Source organism: Tupaia chinensis, unplaced genomic scaffold, assembly GCF_000334495.1.
Source record: "Tupaia chinensis unplaced genomic scaffold, TupChi_1.0 Scaffold148257_1, whole genome shotgun sequence".
Lineage (NCBI taxonomy): Eukaryota > Metazoa > Chordata > Mammalia > Scandentia > Tupaiidae > Tupaia > Tupaia belangeri.
Window position 1 is genome coordinate 56,862 of NW_006208108.1, and position 7,785 is coordinate 64,646.

The window sequence follows — 7,785 nt, forward strand, 5'->3', positions numbered from 1 at the left end:
AGTTAAAGGAGTGTGAAAAAGTCTAATAAAATAAAGAAGACATTTTAAAAATGTCTAAAACCCAGTTTACCTTGTTCCTTACATTTTTTTAAGGTTTAGAAAATGTATTAACATTTTAAAGCATTTTAAGGATTGTAAAATTTTTTCCAGAATATCTATCTCTAGTGTTCCTTTACTGTGAGCACACAGTAGGTTCAATAAATGCTCATTGCAAGAACGAGTGTCTATAAACATCTAGTGATGTTTCCTCATTTACCATACTTGGCGAAATCTATTAGTAGTGTTATCTTCGTTCATGACGGTTGTGTAACAAAACAACGTTCGGTATAAGAATTGATATAAAATAATACTATAAGAATAGTGCATTGAAAGATGGAAACTTAAAGATCCAAAAACACAAAGACTAGTGTCTGCCCATGAATGTCTAAATACAGCAAGCTGGACCAGGAAAATGGACATGCGTATTTGTGGACAAATTTCAGAAGAAATTTTCAACATAAGTCTTAGAAGTTTAAATTAACAGAAAGAAAACACAATTATTTGTAAAAACAACGTATACGTGAGGAGAAATGCAGACTCTCTGGAAATTGGCATTTTTAACACTGTGCAAAATTGCTTGTAGTGTCCTCAAATGGATATTGGTGGCCAAAGATGCATAGAAAACATCCCCTTCAAGGGCATGGATCAAAGCAATGCAGCCTGCTGTGTCCTCTAGCGACCTGGTCTGGTCATCATGGCTGTGGTTTCCAACAGCTGGTCTGGATGTGGGAGACCTGCAAGATGGCAGCAGCAGCTGAAAGGCGTCCTGAACTTACGTGGTGCTATTGCAGCCCTCTAACAATATGCTATTGATCATTGGGTTAAGGACTTTGGCCTTCTTGTTGGCTCCCAACAGTGGTTAAAGAGTTCGTAAACTTCTTTGATAAAGAGGCCACTTCATTGCACATTGCAGTAGTTAATTTTTCTAGAACTTTCGCTTGGTCCAGAGTTGCTTTTTCTTCTTCTTGTCCGTGAAGAATTAATTCTGCTACTTTATGAAGCTGCTCGATACAGCGAGCTGTTACTTCCGCCAGACTTTCAATGGACAACATGTAAACTTCCTCCACAGTCTTCGTCGCTCTTTCTTCCTTTTTGTTTTCTTGAGAATCGTCAGGGTTTTCTTCCTTCTCTTCTTTCTCGGTCTCCCCCTCGGACTCCTTTGCCACATCCACAGACACCACAGGCTGGTCCTCTTTCAGCTAGTCATGAGCTTTCTTCATGGCCTTATTGAGTTTGTCAGGTGTGGCTGCAACATGTAATTCTAAGAGAAGCTCTGTAAGCATGCTAGCGAATTCTTCTCCCTTTCTTTCTAAGCCTGGTTCTTCTTGATTCTCTTCATTCTCTAATTCTTTGGCTGCGAAGACGTCTTTAATGGAAATTAGGTCACTTTTTAGGAGTTCCAGCTTCTCTCCATCAAGTGATGCTAAAAAGGACTGAACCTTGCGCTCGCTCTCATTGGACAGGATCTCCAGGACCTCCAGGTGCGACAGGCCTTGGTACTCGTCGAACAGCAGCCCTTAGTGCGCGGTTCTCTCTGCTGACAGCTGCTGTGCTAGCCTCTGCTTCTCCTTCTCTTTGGCCTCCTTCAGCATCTGAGACAAGGAAACGGTTCTCTCCATGAGGGTCTTGGTCCGCTTAAAGCTGGGGTCACTTTCTGCAAGGACATTCGTAGTTTTCTTGCCGATGAATTCCAGAGCATCGAGACCTCCAGTTAAGACGCTTTTACCTGTGTTCTGAACCACATTGCTGATGGCTGACAGCATGCCCCCAGAGCTCGGCGAAGGAGAAGTGGGTGGGCTCTTTGCAGGGCTCTGATCTGGGGCTGCATCTTAAGGGACTCCGTTTTCGGTATCGAGTTGGGGCCCTTTGGAGGCTCCAGAATTTACACTGTGAATCCGTAAGGTGGCTCCTGCTTTTTCTTTGACAGCTGTCAACCCATGACCCACTGTGGCTGATGCTGAGGACAGCAGAGATTTGCCCCAGGAGCCCCAGCCTGCCCATCCTCCTTCTCGTGGAAGAGAACCCACAGCCGGATCACTCTGTTCTTTCAGGGGAATTTCGGATCCAGGTTCTGCCTCAAGGCTGACGGAGTCGATACACTCTGCGAGTGTGTCCTCTGCCACTTCTCCATTGAGCGGGGTCTCTGTGGGCCGCTCGGGGTGCCCAGAAGCAACAGTGTCTGCATCCTGAACGGCAGCACCTTCCAGCACATCTCCCCCCAGGGTCCACTGGCGTTGGCTCATTTGAGATCGTGGCCAAATCACAGTGCACGTCTGTGTCTTCAGGTAGAGACGCGCTATTGGGCATCTCGGTCATTTCTGCTTTGTCCCCAGCGCCTGAGCCGTCACTGACATCATCAGACATTGTTAACACCACTCCGGCAGCCGAGTGCCCGCGGAGCGCCCAGGTCCTGACCCGCCATGTCCTTGGTTGTTTTTTTTTTCTATCTTCTTGGTGGTATTTTTTTTCTCCCTAGGTCAGACGTTCTGTCTCCTAGGGAAGATTGTTTATTTGTTTATTGTTTATTTGTCTCCTGCATAATCTAATCTTTTTCTACTTTCATGGGAGGTTTTGATTTCCTGTATTACTGTCTTCATTTCTAAGAATTGTGCTTGATTTGTTTTTATGGTGTCTATTTCTTCATTTAAATTGTGGAAAAAACTTTCTCATTTCCTGTAGTTTCTCTTACATCTTCTGGAGTTTCTTGTCTCTTTTCTCTTGCATCTCATTAAGGATTTGCCACTGTGAATATTCTAAATTCTTTATCTGGCTATTCTATGAGTTCCATTGTGCTGTCTGTGGATGATGAAGAATTATTATTTTCACTTAGGGGAGAGAGCTTTTCTTGTTTTCTCATGTTTCTTGTGTGTCTGATGGGATTTCTGATCATCTGATGGAGTATACATTTCTTCCCTGTCACCTGCAGTTTTGTTGCTGGGACTGCATTTTCCAAATGTCTCCCAGATTCTAGAGAACAGATGCACCTGAAACTGAGATACAGGGTCTAAACTGGAGAGGATTAATGGTATGCGAAGATCCAAGGCAGTCTGTGGCCTAACTTCACACATTTGCTTCTGCCACACAGGAGGCAGGGTGGAAGCTTGGAGCAGGAGGGCACATGGAGCAGTTTAATGGGGTGCACAGGTCCAAGGTGATGGTCTCTTGCCCTGGTCTGCACACTTCCTTCTGCCACACAGGAACTGGGAAGAAAAGTGGGGTTGAAGTTTAGAGTGAGAGAGCACCTGGAGCAGATGAATGGGGTGTGCAGGTCCAATGTGGTCTCTTGCCTTGGTCTGCCTATCTGCTTCTGGTGCACAGGAGCTGAGAAGAAAGGCAGGTTGGAAGTTGAGAGCCAGTTTTCTCTTTTTGTTTTGTCTTTGTCTGATTTTAGAATTAGGATGATGGAGGCTTTATAGAATGGCTTTAGAAGTGTTCTTTCCTTTGGATTTTTGGAAATAGTTTGAGAATAATTTGGGTTAGTTCTTTAAAAGTTTTCAGAATTCAGAAGTAGAACTATAAGACCCTGGGCTCATCTTTGTTGAGAGACTATTTATTACTGATTCAGTTTCATTAATGAAATAGGCTGAATGGATAAAAAAAAGAGATAAAACAGATGCTGGATATAGTGTTTATACATTTAAATTCTTATTCTCTTTATTCCTGGTTCAATCTTGGTAAGTTATACATATCCAGAAATTTGTGCATCTCATCTAGGTTGTCTTGTTTGTTGGCATATAATCATTCATAGAATTCTCTGATATTTTTTGTTTCCATTATGTCCATTGTGATGACACCTATTTCTTTGTTGATTTTACTTATCTGGTTCCTTTCTCTATTCTTTTTGATTACTCTAGCAAACTGTGTCAATTTTATTTATCTTTTCAAAGCACCTTCTTTCATTTCCGTTCATTTTCTGTATAGTTCTTTTATTCACTCTTTCATTTATTTCTCCCCAAATCTTCATTGTGTTTTTCTCCTGGAGTTGTTTTTGTTGTGTTTGTTTGTTTGTTTGTTTTTAGGTGTTGTTTTTCTGGATTTCTGTGATCTGTCATAAGATTGTTTGTTTGTTAGTTCTTTTTTCTTGTGGGCATTAATTTCTATGAACTACCTTCTTATGGCTGCTTTTGCTGTGTCATACAGGTAATAAAAGTTGGTTTGTTATTACTGATTTTTATAAACCTTTTGATTTCAGTTTAATTTCTTCTGTAATTGCAGTCACTCAGAAGTAGGTTGTTTAGTTTCCATATGTTTGTCTATTTTCAAAGATTCTCTCTGTAGCTGATTTTAAGTTTGATTGTATTGTGGTTAAAACAGATGCTGGATATAGTGTTTATACATTTAAATTCTTATTCTCTTTATTCCTGGTTCAATCTTGGTAAGTTATACATATCCAGAAATTTGTGCATCTCATCTAGGTTGTCTTGTTTGTTGGCATATAATCATTCATAGAATTCTCTGATATTTTTTGTTTCCATTATGTCCATTGTGATGACACCTATTTCTTTGTTGATTTTACTTATCTGGTTCCTTTCTCTATTCTTTTTGATTACTCTAGCAAACTGTGTCAATTTTATTTATCTTTTCAAAGCACCTTCTTTCATTTCCGTTCATTTTCTGTATAGTTCTTTTATTCACTCTTTCATTTATTTCTCCCCAAATCTTCATTGTGTTTTTCTCCTGGAGTTGTTTTTGTTGTGTTTGTTTGTTTGTTTGTTTTTAGGTGTTGTTTTTCTGGATTTCTGTGATCTGTCATAAGATTGTTTGTTTGTTAGTTCTTTTTTCTTGTGGGCATTAATTTCTATGAACTACCTTCTTATGGCTGCTTTTGCTGTGTCATACAGGTAATAAAAGTTGGTTTGTTATTACTGATTTTTATAAACCTTTTGATTTCAGTTTAATTTCTTCTGTAATTGCAGTCACTCAGAAGTAGGTTGTTTAGTTTCCATATGTTTGTCTATTTTCAAAGATTCTCTCTGTAGCTGATTTTAAGTTTGATTGTATTGTGGTTAAAACAGATGCTGGATATAGTGTTTATACATTTAAATTCTTATTCTCTTTATTCCTGGTTCAATCTTGGTAAGTTATACATATCCAGAAATTTGTGCATCTCATCTAGGTTGTCTTGTTTGTTGGCATATAATCATTCATAGAATTCTCTGATATTTTTTGTTTCCATTATGTCCATTGTGATGACACCTATTTCTTTGTTGATTTTACTTATCTGGTTCCTTTCTCTATTCTTTTTGATTACTCTAGCAAACTGTGTCAATTTTATTTATCTTTTCAAAGCACCTTCTTTCATTTCCGTTCATTTTCTGTATAGTTCTTTTATTCACTCTTTCATTTATTTCTCCCCAAATCTTCATTGTGTTTTTCTCCTGGAGTTGTTTTTGTTGTGTTTGTTTGTTTGTTTGTTTTTAGGTGTTGTTTTTCTGGATTTCTGTGATCTGTCATAAGATTGTTTGTTTGTTAGTTCTTTTTTCTTGTGGGCATTAATTTCTATGAACTACCTTCTTATGGCTGCTTTTGCTGTGTCATACAGGTAATAAAAGTTGGTTTGTTATTACTGATTTTTATAAACCTTTTGATTTCAGTTTAATTTCTTCTGTAATTGCAGTCACTCAGAAGTAGGTTGTTTAGTTTCCATATGTTTGTCTATTTTCAAAGATTCTCTCTGTAGCTGATTTTAAGTTTGATTGTATTGTGGTTAAAAGCCGGCTGCAGCCTTGCGGCCCGGAGGGGGGCCAGGCCGTTCCGGTGCGCGGCTGCGCAGGGGCGGAAGCCCCCCGGCCGCCTACATTTAAATTCTTAAAGGCCCATTTTGTGCCCTATCATGTGGTTGATCTTCAAAAATGTTTCTTGTGGGGGTGAGAAAAATGTACTTCTTGTGCTTTTTGAGTGAAATACTCTGTAGATGTCTGTCAAATCCATTTCATGTATGGTATCATTTAGATCTTGTATCTTTTTGTTTATTTTTTGTCTAGATAATCTGCCCAGAGGACACAGAGGGGTGTTAAAATCTCCAATAAATATTGTGTTACAGTCTTTCTCTTTCTTAAGATCTAACAATATCTTTTTGATGTATTTAGGACCTCCAGTGTTGAGTGCATAGATGTTAACAAATGTTATATCTTCCTGGTGAAGAAGTCCTTTTAGTACTACAGAATGTCTTTCTTTATCTTTTCTTACATCTTTCATCTTAAAGTCTATTTTGTTTGATATCAGTATCACAATGCTAACTTCCCCCTTTTTTTTTGGTTTCTATTCACATGAAATATCTTGTTTCCAGCCCTTCACTTTCAGTCTAATATGTCCTTTTCAGTGAGGTGTGTAAGCAACATATAGATTTATTCCATTATTTTTTTATCCATTCAGCAAGTCTGTGTTATTTTATAGGAGAACTTAATTCATTGACATTCAATGTTATTACCAACATTGGCAGACTTATATCTTTCACTTTGTTAACTATTTCCTCAGGTTTTTTTCTTTTTTGTTCTCTTATTTTTGTTTGTCTGTCTCTCTTTAGTGTTCCTGTTACAATACTCCCTTCAATATTTATTGTAGAGCTGGCCTCATATTGGTGAAATCTTTCCGTTTTTGTTTGAGAATAGTTTTACTCGTTCTTCCCATTTTAAGGATAATCTTGCCTGATACAGTATTTGTTGAAATTGATTTCCTTTTAATATTATGAATACATCTTCCCATTATTTCTTTGCCTACATTGTTTCAGATGAGAGGTCTGTTAGCCTAAAGGGATAACTTATAACTATCTCAAAGTTTCTCCCTTGCCATTTTTAGAATATTGTTTTTCTTTGATTTTTACCAATGTGGTTATGATGTGCCAAGGGGAGAATCTTTTTATGTTGATTCTATTTGAAATCCTTATGTTTTCCTTGGGTCTGAATTTTTTCATCTTTTTCTATATTTGGAAAATTTTAAAATAATATTTCATGGAAGAGGTATTCCACATCTTTAGTCACCTGTTAACCTGGAATAATCAGTCTATTGATATAGGGATATTTTATGGTGTATAGAGTTTTCATGTGTGTCTGGAAGAACAATATTGCAAGCATACTTAAACCAGAAATCTGAGTTATGTGAGACTCGGTGATGAGATGGGCAAGCAAGCAGAAAGACAAAAAAAGTCCTTTCAATGGAGGACCATAAATTTCAGGACACCAAACATGAATATAAAGACCTAGAAGGGAATGGATCAACAGATGGCATAGCAATTATGTTGCTGGGATTCCCTCATGACTGACAACAGTGTGGTCAAGACCAGTGGCTTGAAATTCAGATGAGGTGTGTGTGCATGCATGCCCAATATCATAGGAGGAAAATGAAGGAGGGGTTATGGTGTGGCCATTCCCTCTTAGAGATGATTTCTCACTTTGCCCACCACTGTCAATGTCTCTCTCTGTCTCTTTCTCGCAAGCACAGGTGCCCTAAGGCAAAAACCTCTTAAAAAAAAAAAGACACAAAAGGATTCTGAAAATGCTGCACATTCCTTAATAGTCATCTACACAGGTAATACTGATTACCATTGTGTATTAAGACACCAAAATTCTCTTATTTAAACAGTGACTTTTTATTAATTCTCTACATCTGCAGAACTATTTTTGTTTCTATTTTTTAATTTGGAGTCTCTATGTCCCCCAACGTATTATTTTTTTCTTTCTTTTGTTTTTTTTTTTTTGAGAGGTTTTTGCTATAGTGCACGTGTGCTCTCCAGAAAGACAGAGAGGG

At 38.2% G+C, this 7,785-nt stretch overlaps 1 pseudogene; it reads right to left on the bottom strand.

The window, feature by feature from the left end:
• Positions 1 to 832: 832 nt before the first annotated feature.
• Positions 833 to 2,414, bottom strand: LOC102482412 (protein NOXP20 pseudogene; annotated as a pseudogene).
• Between the last annotated feature and the right edge of the window lie 5,371 nt (positions 2,415 to 7,785).